Source organism: Equus przewalskii, chromosome 7 (genome assembly GCF_037783145.1).
Source record: "Equus przewalskii isolate Varuska chromosome 7, EquPr2, whole genome shotgun sequence".
In the NCBI taxonomy this organism is placed as follows: domain Eukaryota; kingdom Metazoa; phylum Chordata; class Mammalia; order Perissodactyla; family Equidae; genus Equus; species Equus przewalskii.
Genome location: NC_091837.1, coordinates 79,784,140 through 79,799,646, shown reverse-complemented (window position 1 = coordinate 79,799,646; position 15,507 = coordinate 79,784,140). Strand labels below are relative to the sequence as shown.

Here is a 15,507-nt window from a genome sequence, read left to right as displayed (position 1 = left end):
CCTACTCCATACCTCACCTGCCTCATGACACTGTCCCCAACCCCAAGGTTAACATTTCTGAAGTGGGATATATCTTAAAATCAATGCGTACATTTAATATGGTCATATTTCCTTCTTCCACTCCTCAGAGAAGCTGTTAGTAAGTTGATGGTGTGTTTAGAATTGAGGAATTATGGTATTACCTTTTCTTAAAAAAAAATTGAACAGAAGAGAAAAACTAAGAATACTTAATTTCCATGGAGATTTCTTAGAAAAGGTGTTTATCACTCTTGCTTATTCTAATTTTGATTATTTATTTTTCTATGAATTTCTGCTTCTCCAAGTTCCTCAAAAACTGTGGAAATCCTGAGCCTAAAGGTTCATTCTTACAGCGTTCACTCAGCTATTATCAGTCTCTTAATCTTCCTTTTCTCACCACTCGTTCTTTCTGTTCCTCATTTCCTTCTCACAACCAAACTAGTCTATGAGAGGGAGTGCTGTTTTAAGAAGTTCAAAAATGGAACTGTGGGGTGGCGGTGGCTGAGGGGGAGGTATAGGGTGGCCTAACTGAAGAGTTTAGGAACAATATCTGGTTTTATGTAAGGGTAGGGATGTGTGTGTGTGTGTGTGTGTGTGTGTGTGTCCATGTGTGCAGAAGAGAAGTAAAACAAAAAAAGATGGTAGAAAGCTTGAATTATGTAATTAAGAGCTGACTTTGAAGAACCTGATCAATTCCATAATAAAACCTGCTTTGTGTATCCTGTATAGACACTGACCCTCTAGCTATAAATTCTCTAGCTCAGGTCATGAATAAGGGAATTTCCACTTTAGAAATCCTTTTGCTAGCGTTCGTGCCCACTTCCTCTTTTCTTTCCATTCTCATTATAATCAATTTTTCCAGTTGAGGGTGCCCTGTCTTTCTTTCCATATCCTCCAAGAATGGCAAATAGATTCTTACTGATCTTTTCACACATACTTAGTATCTACTAAATGTTTTAATCCTCAAGGAGTGGGGAAGTTTTTGACCTACTTTACCCTTCCTCCAGTTTTCACTTTTAATCAAGCTAATGAAACTGCAGTTCAGTCTGTAGGCAATTTCTTTGACTTACAGTTAGACAAGAATGATCAATTTTGATTTTTCAGCATTGTCTCACATGCTCACTAATTTCTAGTCTTATGTGACATTTATAATTGCATTAAATTTGTGCTTGTTCATTTGGAAAAAGCATGTGTTTTAAATGTAATTCTTTGGCTAAGGTTCTTCTTTGATAAGAAGTTGCAAATAATTGCTACTTGGTATTTTCTCTTATAACTTTACCTTTGTACAGAACTTTAGGCAGGTAGGACAATTCTATAGTCTTCCCTGGACCATAAAGATTAATCCATAGGAAGAAGGGTTTTTGGCAAAAGCAAGTTTGCTATCTAAAATTAAGACAATTTATTAATTCTATAAATACTTGAGCATCCAGTATGTTTAATCAAATATGTTAATATGTTGGTTTGAGGCCAAACAAAATTGAGTTTCAGTTTTAGCCCTACCACTTCTTATCTTGCAATCTTGAGTAAATTAAACTCTTTCAGTCTCAGTTTGCCACATGAAAACTGGAGATAATTATAGACTCTCACCGGGTGATTGTCAGAATTAAGGGAGAAAGTATATCTGAAACTCTTAGCACAGTGTTTGGTGGATGGTTAAAGCCTCGTGCTTGAAAATAGCAGGTGCTTAAATAAATATTAATTCCCTTTCCCTCCTTCAAGGAGTTTAGGGTTTAGTGGGGGCGATGCTACCATTAATACTAGTAGTAGAAGTAGTAGCAGGAGTAGGCGTGGGCATGATACCATTACTGGCAGTGGTGACAATAGTGTTGTTAGTAGCAGCAGGAGTAACAGAAGCAATCACAGCAGAAGTAGTAACACGGAGTGTTTACTCTATGCCAGGCTGTGTTAAATATTTTACATTTACTTTGTCATTTAATCTTTACAAGAATGCCACGAAAAGGTTTTCTTTTCCCATTTTACAAAGAAACAAAGAATAATAGTGTGCTGGAGTTAGCTCCTACTGGCTGTCACGAGAGCCGATTTGCACATCTCTTCCCAGCTCCTTGAACTCAGCCATGGTGTGAGTATTTCACCACAGCTCTTGCAAATGCGACATATCATGAAAGCAGATGAACTGGGATTCTTCCTCAGGAGCCACTCTGCAGCATGTGCTTCCTAGACGACTGACTATAACACGGATCTATTTGTGATAAGGGCCACAAGAAAACAAACTGCTAGGCCAGGTTGGAAGTGGGAGAAATGACTTCTATCAGGGAGGAAAAGGTTAAGGTAGTATATGAACTAGACCTTGAAAGGTAGAGAGGATGGCATTCCAAGTGAAAGAAAATGTAAGCGCAAAGGTGCAGATACAGGATGCAAAGGGCCTCTCTGGGAGAAGAATAATTTAATCTGCTTGGAGAATGGGCTCCATTTGGGAAAGTAATGAGAGATGAGGCAGGAAGTACAGGCAAAAAACAGTAGCGAGGAGCTTTAAATATTGCTGGACTGAAGTGACTGGAATATATTTAGTTGTTCACGGTGAGCAGTTAAAGGTTTTTGAGCATGCAAACGTAGCCAGTCAAATCTCTGTGTAGTAGTGTTGCTGGAGGGGAGTGAAGAGGAGGTGGGGGATCAGTTGAGAGTCCAGGGAAAATTAGTAAGGAGAACTTCAACTGGGGAGCCTGGGGGCTGAAAAGATGATTGGCCCCATGTCTGAACTCTTGAGGAGGCAGAGTCTCCAACCCTTGCATACTGAATAGATATGGAGGATGGTGGGCGCGGGAAAAAATGAAAACAATGACAAGGAACTTCTGTGCTTAGGTTATGGCAGAAAGCTGGAGGAGGCATTAGTTAGAGGCAAGGTAATAAATTTGGTTTTAGACTTAGGGATAAAAAATTCATCCTTCTATGCCTGATTATTTAAAGAGGCAAGAACTTTCCTTCTCTTTTTAGTCCAAAGCTTCAAAGTAGCTTTGGGCATAAAGAATGTGAGCTCTTTCCTCTCTCTTAGAACAATTCTTGCGGAGCACACACACTGCATTGGAGCTGGCAGACGCTTGCTGACCTGGGGCTGACTTGGTGAAACTGATCTGGAACTTCAACTCAGGCAGGGAGCTTTTGACCTGTTTTGAGTTCTCAGGTATTATTCCTTTTACAGAATCCCCACTCTCTTATTGGAGTCGTGGGTATTTTATCTTTCTTTCTTCTAATGTGTAAGGAATATAAGAAGGCAACTGGATAATCTGTTCAAGAAAAAGGAAAGACAAAACAAAAATCTCATTGATATTTATTATTTCTTCTGTTAAAGGAAAAGAGAAACTTGTCTTCCAATACATGCTTTCAAAAAAAAAATCTCTGTTTTGGAGAATGGCACATAATTTGGAATCAGGACATCTTGGTTTAAGACCATTTCCAGCTCTGCCACTCAATGTGTAACACTTGGCATTTGCTTAATCTTTTTGAGTCTCAAATATGATGATAACAATCTTCTTTAAAGGTTTATCACAGATTATCATGACCTAATATTATAGATTAAGTTCTGTTAAAAAAATTATTTTTACTTCTTTGTGTTTCCCTTTTCATCTATCTTCTCAAAGCACTGTGTGCGTTTCCTGTCATGGCTCTTCATTATTCAGGATTGTATACGTGTCTCTCCCTTCTCCATATTGTAAGCTCCCTGAAGACATAGCTCCTGTCTTTTCTCCACATATCCTTGATAACTAGTGCAGAATTTGGCACATGATAGGTGCTTAGTAAATATTACCTGAGTGCTGATGTATTTTTAAGCTGTAAAAAGTATTTAACAGTTTGATATTATTCTTTCTGCTTTTCAGGCTTTTAATTTGAGTTAATTAATATTTTTAATGCTGATTTTAATATCTGTTCTTACCAGCAATGTATTAAGAGGCATGGATAATCAGTATAAAGGCAACAAAAGTCAAGAAAACAGTGAGTTTTTACAGATGATATTTTTGTTCTTGGACAACAAATATAATAAACTGTTACATATCAGATGTACTCTAGACCTTGGCATCACTTATTCTAACATAAAGTTGAAAAATCCTTTGTAGAGATGCTTGGAAACCTTATGAGGGAATTGGGATGTGAAAAATTACAGTGACTTAAAATTATGTGATATTTTTTATTGTTTAGTTAAAGGCATGTGACCATGAAGTTATCTCTGGTGGTTTAGCTTCTTACCTCCTTAATTCGGGGAAGGGGGCTGATGTGAGAAGATCTTTTTCTCTAATTCTTTTCCAGGTCGACTCGCACCTGTTCCTTTGACAATCCCCTCTTTCTTGCACCTAGATCCTCTTTATTAGTCCAGTCCTCACCATATGACTATATTTACATTTCCTTTTAAAATGTTTTTATTAGTCTCTGATTGGATCATTGAATATATACTTATGTTAGTATTTTTCTTTTGGGGAGTTCCACCATGTAAACAAGGGATATAAAAAAAAAAGAAATTCCCAAATGGCCCAAGACAACTTGGTCCCAAACTAGGTCTTTCTAAGCAAAGTGGAGCCATCATGGGTCCCAGAAGTGACTGGCATTCATGGGGAGTGAGAACTGTTCTGAATTCAGGATCTTCTCAGTCATTTCAGGCTCATCAATCCAATCGAGGCTTCCTGGCATCAAGGTCACCAAATAGCCTGAGGCCTAGATCAAGAGGCACAGATGTCTCATGCAGTGAGGAAAGGGGGATCTGATCCACTGATCCTCCATCATTTGATTTCCTACTGAATCATTTTGGCACTAATTCCTGTTTTCTGGCTAGCTATTGACATGAAATAAATCACCTCAAAATGTAGTAGCTTAAAACAGCAATCATTTTATTAGTTTTTATGGTTTCTGTGGGTCAGGAATTTGGATGTGTCTTGGCTGAGTGGTTCTGGTGTGGGCTTTCTCAGGCATCTGCAGTCAGATGGTGGCTAGGCTGAGACAGCAGAGGTCTGGTGCAGCTGGAGGCTGGGACATCTCTGTCTCTTCACACAGTCTCATTTAGTACCTTTATGTGTGATTTCCATGCAGACTAATTTGGGCTTCCTCACAGCATGGTGGCTTCCAGGAGGGCAGTTGGAATGTGTACATGGTCAGGGTAAATGTGAGCGCTCCTATTCTCAAAGTAGAAGCTGCATGATCTTTTATGACCTAGCCTCAGACTCCTCTCAGCTTCACTTCTGCTGCATTCTGTTGATTATGAGCCACTCAAAAATCTGCACTCACAAGGGGAAGAGAATTAGACTCCACCTCTTGACAGGGGAGTGGCAAGGCTCCAGAAGAGCCTGGGGGATGAGAGATATTACTGTTACCATCTTTAGAAAATACACTTTGCCACGCCTGGAATATCAACCAAGCCATCCAGGGCCACTGAGTTCAGTGGGGAAGAACTTTTGTAATCTCAGAATAGAAAGGCAAGTTTTTGTGTTTAGAAGGTCATGGAAATAGCTATTCTTTGGTTTTAAAAAACATATAGAAGAATTTCTGTCTGAATGGCCAATTTCTATTTATGTTGTGACGGAGACGGGTGTATCTAAGGGAAGGAGTTCTGTGTAAGCTGTACATATAAAGCTTTTGATTATGCCTACTCAGCCATAACAAATTAAGAAATATGGCTCTGACTGTTCAGTACTGAGTGACTAGAGAATTATCATCAATGGATCACTTTCAACTTTAGTGCAATGACAAGTAGTATTTTATAGGAGTAAGTTTTGTGTCAAGTGTTTAATATTCATTCATAATTTTAAGGATATCTAAAGTCATGATTACTAAGCATTTGGATTTTTCCAAAGTGGAACAAATTAAAGTGATGGTGGTAAAGGACATGGCTTGGCTTTAGACACAAGGCTCTTTGGAGAAGTTTTAAAATATGAACAGAGCAATAATGAATAAAATAAAATCTAGTAACATCTGGAGATGAGAACTCAGTGAACAAATAAGATTGGTGGGTCATAGTGGATATCATTTCCTCCCAGTTTGACTTCTAATTTTTTCTTTGTTGGGTCTCTGCTTACTTTAGCCGGGCAATGAATGGCTCTTCTAGCCATCCGAGTAGAAATCCAGAAGATTCCTCCCCCCCCTGCCCCCATAAACTTCATACCTTCACCCCTGCTGCAACCTAACTGGTGTCCCTGTTCTAATCTGTTATCAGCCAGAGGGATCTTATCAGGTCACTCACCTGCTAAAAGTTCTCTAATGGCTTCTCATTTCTTAGCTGATAAAACCTAAATTCCTTGACAAGGCACTTAAGGACCTACATGATCTGGCTCCTACCTTTCATTCTAGCGCCATCTCCTGTCCCTTCTCCCCTCACATTTTTTGGTTCATCTAAATAAACTAAAGACCCTATATTTTAACACCTTCATTCTTTTGTTCAATCACGAATACCTTTTCTAGGCCCTTTGCTTGGCAATCTCTCTTCCAGGAAGCATTTATTGATCACCAGGCCTATCTTCTGTGCCCTCATGCCACTCTGTCCATTCCGCCAGCACAGCCCACATGGTCTGCTTTCCCCACTAGCCTGTGAATTCTCTGAGGGTGGTGACTCTCAACTCTGTATCTTCAGAATTAGCACAGTGTTGGCACCAAGCAGGAATTTAATAGAACTTGGAATAGAATTAAATTAAATAGAAATTGAACAATGATTCAGCAATACAGCATTTAATTTCAAAGAGAATCATGGCACCTGTATGGTAATAGTTACAGAGTAGGGTCCTGAGGAACCACCAGGCAAGACTGGGATTCTTTGTCAGTTTCTGAGAGCTACAACCCCAAGGGGGTTGGAGTTGAGGATGGAACTTGGAGCAGGTACAGAGGAGTCCACATGGGCCTAAAGATGAAACCTACAGTGTCCAAAGAAAAGGAATCTTAAAGGCTGGTGGAGAAAAAGTCAAGGTGTAGTTTAATGAAGACATCCAAATTTTTTAAATTCGTTTTCACCAAGGATGGACATCTCCTAGGAATCAGGAGCAAGGAACATAGCCATAATCAGTAGCAGAAGAGATTTAAAGAAAGACAGATTTCCTGACAGTGAAGCTTATAAACTGGAACAGGTTGCTTATGGAGATTAAGAAATCTCTTGCCCTTTCTTGGGCAGGGGGAGAAGGATGGGCAGCAGACTGCAGGGGAGGAAGTGTCCCACTGACTTAAGTGTAGATCTGCCAAAGATGGGGGATGGAACCAAAAGGCCATAAGGTCTTTTACAAATCCTATAAAACAACGATATTTTCAAAAGCTTACTTTTCATCACAGTAAGCATTTACAACATTTCACTCATTTTTCCTAGGGAATATGAATTTACAAGCACACAGTGAAAAGAATTAGTGATCCCTCCAAAGTGCATCAGTTGATAATGATGCTTAATTCTAGCCATCTCTACTTTTACTTGCTGTAAGGTATCGGTAAAACAAACAAACAAACAAAACACATTCTTTTAATGACCTGCTGATTGACCTCAGGTAACACTTGTGGCAAGATAGGATTGTTAGCTCTGCTGTCTGGAAAAACTGTATTCCTCCTCTGCTTTTATGCCAGCACTTTTCCCCTTTCTGATATTTAAATACCATATAGCAGTGCCACAAAGATGTTCAAATGTTACCAGTGGAAACTGCATTAGCAGTTAAAATTCTTGTATATTTCTTTTCTATCTTGGTAAAGGAGTTGGGTTTCTTTGGAATGGAAAATGCTGTTATATGTCATTTGCAAAATTTATTATTTCTTTCTCCTATAATCCCTTTCATCTTTCCTCTACAGTAAAGAATGGTTAAAAGAAATCCATATAAACTCTACAAGTTTTTATTCTTGTACTGTAAGGCTAAGCATAGTATAACAGGACCCAATCCACATACTCTAATCCATATTAAGGAAAAAGATTTTGTAAATGTTTCTCTTCAAAGTACTAACAGTAAATGTAGTTTAAAGAGAGAGGCTACAAAGAAAGCCTTATTAATGGGAAATACATTCTGATAAATCAAACTGATTCCAATCTTAATAGCCAATTTAAATAATGGAATTGGTTAATAGCATCAAATTAGGATTAAAGAAAGGGATAAAAATCTATTTCCACAAGTTGTTCCAAAACAAGACATTCACTGGCTGATGCCATATTATATCAATCTGATTATACTGTACATAATAAAGCCTGCCCTACGATGAAACCCTGCTAGGAGACGTGTTTAATAAGATGCCTTTGATATTATTTGAGTGAAAGCTACTTTGGACTCTAAAGAATCAAAGAGAAAAATCTTTAGCTCCTGCAGTCAGTCTTAATCCACAGTGAATGCCAGTGCTGTATGTACACCCCATCCTAATCTACTCCCAAATACAAGCATGAGCTAACTAGTTGGGATTTCAGATTTGTCCTTTCAGAAGCCATGAACAGAAATTTGTTTTGCTTAATAACCATGTTCCACACCGACTGTTCATTTCTAGGCTTATCACAAATCAAGTCAAGATAAAGATTTTCTGTTGGCAGGAATTTTAGTGGACACTGGTGACTACAATTAACAGCCACCAAATAATAATTTAAAATTACTATTTTAGATGGCTTTGTTTGGCTCCAGCAGGAACTAAATCAACACATTCCTTTCCCAAGACAGTCTTTCTATGTCACTGACCAATTTTAAACCAAATTTTGTGAAGGTATGTCATAGAAATAACAGACGACATAAAAAGTTTTATAACTTACTTTTCTCCTTCTTCCACGGAGTGCACTATTTTTGCATTTTCCTGAGCTTGTCACTTTAGTTGCGGAGTTCACTTCATGCTGCCAGCTCCCACTGTATGTCAGAACAACTTAAAGTGGTCCTCCCTTTGCCAGTTTGAAATTGGTCCTTAAATTATAATCAGCTCTAAAGGAGGCTGTTGGATGTAGGGAATTTAGTCCAGTAACTTTGAGGGGAGAATGTTGCACCCAGTTAAAGCTTTCCTTCCCCCTCTGCTAGTGCCATGGGTGAGAACACATCTCTTGGGGGAGATAAGATCCAGCCAGCCACCAAGTTGCTGATGCAACCTAAAGCTACTTGGGAAGCAAGTGAGAACAAAAGGCATCACTTATGTTAGGTGATTAGCGGCAAATGATGTATGGGGGTGGGAGGGAGCCTGGCGTATACAAGGAAGGCGGGCTGGCAGTTGCCCTTGTCTAGAGGGGGGAAGGACAAAGAATGCTGTCCCTGAACATTTGAGGCCCTGGGGGATTTCTTAACAGAATCAAACGGCAAAGGACTGTTAGCAGCCTTGTACAGTAAGAGCTAAAGTTCTTTGGACATGTTGGCCTCACAGACAGCTGAGAATATCTAGTGGCAAATACCTATCAACTACTATGTATTTCAGAAACGAAAGATACATAATGAGAAGGCTAACAAATTGCATGTCTTTTCCACTTACCGCTGCTTAGTAAGTAAATGCAGCATCTCAGTTTCCAGTAAGTAAATGTAGTATCTCAGCTGAGCTGCTCTTTCACATTATTGTTAATTAAATAATACTCCCTAAGAAATCTGTCATTACTGGCAGCTGGCAATGGGTTTGTTGAGTTTGCCTGAGGCTGTTAATGCTCCAAAAAACGGGCTCTTAATTGCCATAAGAGGTAATTTCACTGGGGATTGTAGTTCACTTTTCCCAATGATTTTATAGTATGTTTTATATCTTAAACTTCCTTTTTGTTTCTATGTCTGGAGTTCCATAAGGCCAGAGGGATCATTCTCTAATGATTCATCCATTGAATTAGCCATTCTCCATAATGGAAAAAATGCATGTTGTTATTGAATCTGTAATTTTTCCCTCTATTTCCATTATGACTAAAGAAAAGCAACTAATAAAAGACTTTAAAATTAGCTTAATTTTCCCCTGTTCATTTCATTACTTATCCTTTGAAATAAGTGAATTTTACTGGGATAAATGATTTCTGGTATGTCATAGATGTAACTCTGACATTACTTCTTGTCAACTGTTTTCCTGGTAGACAGGAGTGTTGGGTGAGTAGAACAATTATGAGTAGATATGGTTGAAAGGGGGAAAGATGAGGGCATTTAGCCCCAGAGAAGAACATGTGCCATGGCCTAGAATTTAAAGCGACCTTATCTTCAAACGTTTTCCTTTTGTTCATGAGCAGAGAATAAGGACAAATATTCAGAAAAAGTTACCTTTTTTTCCAGTGCTATAAAAGCTTCCATATGCCATTTCAAAAAGAAGTGCTATTTCAGCCTTTTCTTAAATGACCTCTTTTTCATTATAATGTAATATATTTTTTCACCTTTTGACTGGTACTTTGGTTTTTTTAAATAAAGTTACATACTTGTTTCAGAGGAATTACACTTCAGAATGCATCTCAGTGGCATTTCATCCTAACAGTTTCGTTTGGTTGAATTAATGTGCAGCTGTACCCTAGTGAAGGAAAGAGAGAGGCAGAGACAGAGAGAAGATAGGAGAGGCTTATTTAATCCAACCTCCAAGCATAACTTTCTTCAATTTCACATTTCAGCATCATTATAGTAAGCTTTATCTGTAATAAAAGCATAATTTAGCTGGAGAGTACTAAAACATATATATCCACATTATATCAGTGATTTACTGTCCTGTGGTCAAAATAGTTCCCTTTCTTCCTCTTCACCAAGTTCACGTTTTGTTGTCTGGTGTCACTTGATAATCTTTCATTCTCCTGTTTTTTTTCTTTTTTTCAGGTTCTATCTCTCTCTTTTTCCCATTAAGATGTGAATGGGCAGGCATCTCAGCCAATATGTCTATACATGGCTGAATACACTTGGAGAAAAGCGGGGTCTCCTTTTGTCTGGACTCTGGATGGCTGCGTGTCATTCCGCACCAACGGGCAGGGCCTCCCTCACAGTAGGAACTTTGCAATAATTGCCAGAACAAATTGAGCTCAGGCTTATCAGTTCCTTTCCCTTTTCAGTTGGAAAATGGAGGGAATGGGAGAACAAGGCCATTTTTGACCAATGACAATACAGCGTAGAAATAGATTGGATACAGCCAGTGCCCACTTGTGCTACAGACAACAGTTATGGGATATATTGTGTACAGGAATGATAAGATGTGACCCTACAGTCACCAAGCTCACCGAGCCTTGTTTTCCCCACATGCCCTGAGCATTCCTGTAATTACGAGCTGCATATGCAGCAGTTGGCAGGGGAATTAGTGGAAGTTAAACACATACAGCCTGCAGAGGTGAACAAACATTGATGTGACTGCTTGGTGCTTGTATTCTTTTTGCATCTGGTAGAGACCAGCAGAGGCAACACTCAAATTGTTTCCAGCAGGGAGCAATGAGAAAAATGGTCTTTGGTGAGAAGGCTGAATACAGGGGAAAATACTCATTTAAAAATAGCTTACATTTTTTTCCTATACAAATTTTTATCAGAATCTCTATGAATCATTGACGTATTTCATATGTGATATCTGCAGTGTATCTAGCTCTCTGTTTGGTGTCTATGTACGTATGTGTGTCTGCATGTTTTTATTCATTTATTAATCCCACTTGTATGTAGGTAGGTACAAACTATAATGTCCATTTGTAAATGTAAGTGAAAACAGATGTACTAGCAGAGGTGATTTTTTCTTATATATATATTCAGACTCCCAAGGGTGATTCAAAACCTAGAAAATACCACAAGCTCGTGTCCAGAAATCCTTCCACCTTAATAGAAGACGATTTTGGGCTTGAGGGTTACGTGCAAAACCAAGGCTGTGTGCTGTGTTGTCACTACAGGACGGTTGGGAGGCAGGGCCCTCAACAAACTGGGCAGCCAGCCTAGTGTTTCAGAACCGTGAAAGCAGTCAGACCACCTGTCCATGTGACAGCCGAGACTATATATTTTTAATAATGTTATTTAAATAAACATTTGGGGGTGTGTGTGTGTGTGTGTGTGTGAGTGAGTGAATTCTCATTCACAGGGGTTAAGCTTTGTTCAGCTGCTTCCAGAGCAACTGGAGGTAGACAAGACAAGGCGCTACGGCCAACTGAGTGGCTTTCCATCTGCCCTCTGCTTTGCTTGGAAATAACCAGCCAGACCAACGGTTTTGCTTTGTTCGGCTTTTTTCTGATCTGAAGCAGAGGCTGACATGAAACAAACATGGCATTTCCTTTTGAAAATTGGATTCTGAAATTGGCTTCATCTTTCTAGAAGCACCATGCTTTAGCAGTTCCTTCCCAGTTTTGTGAATGTCATATAAACAGTTTGCATATAAAGCTCCAAATTTGGAGGAAATTACCACATTAGGTTTTTGCGATTTTTGGGGGGGAGGTGTTTGGTTTTTGGTGGTCATGAAGGGATATGTTGTAGTGGGATGAATGGGAGTGGTTTCCCCTGAACAGAAAGGGATGAAGAAAATAGGGGAACAAATTAATAGTAGAGAACACGTTTGCCAGTCTTTTATTAGCGGTGTTAAAGGAGACACAGCAAATGTGAAGTCATGCAAATGTGGCTTCTTGAAGAACTTCATTAGCATCACCCACAAGCTGTAGTTTACAATAAATGGCCACGGGGACCCCCGTAGGTCATGGCCCATGGCCAGCTCACTGCAATGGAAATGACACTTACAGTAAGGCGAGTCCCCTGGACATGATCTATGAAGTATGGATGACAGTACGTTATCTAAGCCAGTTGCACTGTAGTGATTTGAAATTGGGAGACTTGTAATGGAGCAAGCAAGGAGAAAAGAATACTAGAGGAATGCAGTCTCTTAAAGATCTCCTAGCAGAGAGAGACTGCATATGCTTATGCTTGAAAGGAGAGGTAAGAAAAAGAACATTCTTAGAAGAGAGTTAATAATCTTCTTTAATACTGACCCGTCCCCCTCCCCAAACACACGCACACGCCCACACACCCTGCACATAGAAATGAAAAGAGATTTCCCTTGCTCATAACATCCTTAGCATACCTTGATATCTTGAATCTTTAGGAGATGTAAGGAAAAAGAGCTATTTTAGGGTGAAATAAGGATTTGAGAATGCTGGCTACCAAGACTGTCATTTCGTTCTCCATGCATGCAATGTAAAGGGGAGCTATGCAATTTTAACTTGATTTTACTTTGAACTTGTGATGGAATCATGGCTGCTCTCACAGACACAGTTGAGACATATGGACTTACTAATGAGAGCACTCCCCAAGAAGGGCCCTGTGCTATCTACAGAATCAAAACTCCACTGGAGGCAGTCAGACATGCTGTGCAGCTGGATTGCCTGGGTTCCAATCTCAGCTCCACCCTTTACAGGCTGTGTGAACTTAACTTCTTTGTGCGTCTCTTTCCACATCTGCAAAATGGAGCTGACAGTAGCAGCAGCTGGTCATAATCTACTACCTAAGTCAGTGTATGTGAAGCACTGGGAACGGGGCCTGGGCACACTGTCGGTGCTCCATAAATACTAGCTATTCGTATTAGTGAGAGAAACACTATGGGCTATGGCATCAGGTTTAGATTCCACTTCTCTGTGTTTTTTTTTTTCTGTGGCAAATTATTTAATCTTTCTGAGCTCAGAGAGTTATTCCAATGTGCAGAGTTGCAGGCTTGCTCTAAGGAGTAAGTCATCTTCTACATGCACCATGCAGAGCATTGTGTGTGGAGCATCATAGATGATGAATAGAAGTTTAATTCTTTCCCAAAGTAGAAAAGATGACACTTCTATGTGCAAACTGTAATGCTAGCCTTGTCTTGTAATTGTTTGGACCTTCTCTGAGTTTTTTTGAATGAAACTTGGGATTTCACATCAGTTATTGGTCAGCAGTGGTGATTTCCCTGAAGCTATTGAAATCACAAACCCTGTACTTGGTGGATAGTAGGAAATGGAAGCTTTTAGAATGGGATGTAAAATTCTACTTGGCTTGTCAAAAGGACACTCTATTCCTGACATATTTTTTGGGGAAAAACAGACTGAAACACCACAAATGAGCTCCTTCATTGTGCCTATGTGCAAATTGTCAGATTCTCAAGAAGAGAGGAAGGAAAGTTATGCCATAAAAGTCTCTCAAATATAGAAAGAATATGAAATATATTTTCCAATAAAATACTTTGCACATAATTCTAATGATAGAATCTGACTGGGGATATCTTAGCAATATGTCTCCTCGATGGCAGACTCGCCATTGTCTATGTAGCCTCTTATTAGAAACTATTGTAGGGGCTGGCCTGGTGGCGCAGCAGTTAAGTGCACACGTTCGGCTTTGGTGGCCCAGGGTTCACCAGTTCGGATCCTGCGTGCAGACATGGGACTGCGTGGCAAGCCATGCTGTGGTAGGCATCCCACATATAAAGTAGGGGAAGATGGGCACGGATGTTAGCTCAGGGCCAGCCTTCCTCAGCAAAAAGAGGAAGATTGGCAGCAGTTAGCTCAGAAAGAAAGAAACTATTGTAAACACCTGTTGGGGTGCCAGTGCAGCAGATGTCTAATAACAAGGCCCCCTCCCCCAAAGGATGGGCCCCTGCAGCCATGTTTATAACAAAGGACTTTGTCCCTCTCCCAGGCCAAAGCTGTTTGGAACAGAGTGGACATTTGAGTCAAGGTGGGCCAGGCAGGTTCTGTTTCCTGGGAATGTGGACTTGGGATGTGCAAAGATGGCTGGCGTGCTGTGTCCTGCAGAGGCAGTGCAGAGGAAGTTGGGCAAAGAAGAGAGAGAGCCAGGGAGGGCAGGGGAAGAGAGATGGCTCTTCCTCCCAGCTCCTGGGCCTCGGCAGGCTGAGCTGAGCCTCCTGCCTTTCGATTCTGTGCCATACCTTTGTAACCACGCACTGATTTCCCCCTTTTCTTTAAAATCAGCTTGAGGGAATTTTGGTTCCTTCAGACTAAAATTTTACTAGCAGGAGTTCTATCTATCTCATGGAAAACTGACCTCAAGTTGTGGATCCAGGGAAAACAGTTTTGAGATCTTGATAGAGTTAATCCTCTCCCCCAACCCCTAGATTGTTTTGAGCACCTTTATTAATAAGGTGAACTGCAGAAGATAAAGTCATAACAAGATGGCCTTGGAAGAAATGGTGGTGATATCATGAGCTGCACATTCTGTAACTTTCCATTACTGGAACTTCATGTCATAGAAGGATTTATGAATACTGATTTTTAAGAAAATGCACTGTGATACAGCATTTAAGTGAAATAGTAAGTTTCTATTGTAAATGTTAGAAAATAAGTTTGAACATTGGTGAGATAACTAAGGTAGAATTCTTTTTCTTTTTTGTATAAGGGTAGGTAGAGAATCACTCTGAGAATTATTTACCTATTGTAAATCTTAGATTTGTATTTATTTCAGAAAGTAATGGATTGCTCTTCAAACAATGAAAAGAATTGTTTGCTGCTTTTAAGGAATATGCCTTTATTTATATTTATATTGTTTAGGTGACAAGTACAGCGGCTTCTCAGGGCAGATCCCCGTGTATCTGGGTGGGTTACTGGAGTTCTCTGTGGAATTAGAATGAGGATAATTTTTGTTGACTTTACACTTACAAATATCCCCTTCCATCTGTTTTCTGGATGCTTCGATC

At 39.7% G+C, this 15,507-nt stretch overlaps 1 protein-coding gene and 1 long non-coding RNA gene across 4 annotated transcripts in view; one reads left to right on the top strand and one right to left on the bottom strand.

The window, feature by feature from the left end:
- CDH20 (cadherin 20) overlaps window positions 1–15,507 on the bottom strand; it is a 199,456-nt gene that overhangs the window by 61,413 nt on the left and 122,536 nt on the right. The window contains exons 2-3 of one of the 3 annotated variants that reach the window (XM_070630225.1): window positions 10,313–10,401; window positions 8,708–8,798 (exon numbers count right to left, since the gene is read on the bottom strand). The exons of 1 other annotated variant lie outside the window; for it this stretch is intronic. The gene's annotated coding sequence lies outside the window, so the exon portion shown is untranslated. The remainder of the gene's footprint in view (window positions 1–8,707; window positions 8,799–10,312; window positions 10,402–15,507) is intronic. One more of the 3 variants, XM_070630224.1, reaches the window with a different exon arrangement.
- The window catches only part of LOC103559667 (uncharacterized), an 86,409-nt gene that overhangs the window by 60,309 nt on the left and 10,593 nt on the right, over window positions 1–15,507 (top strand). The gene's annotated exons all lie outside the window — the stretch shown is intronic.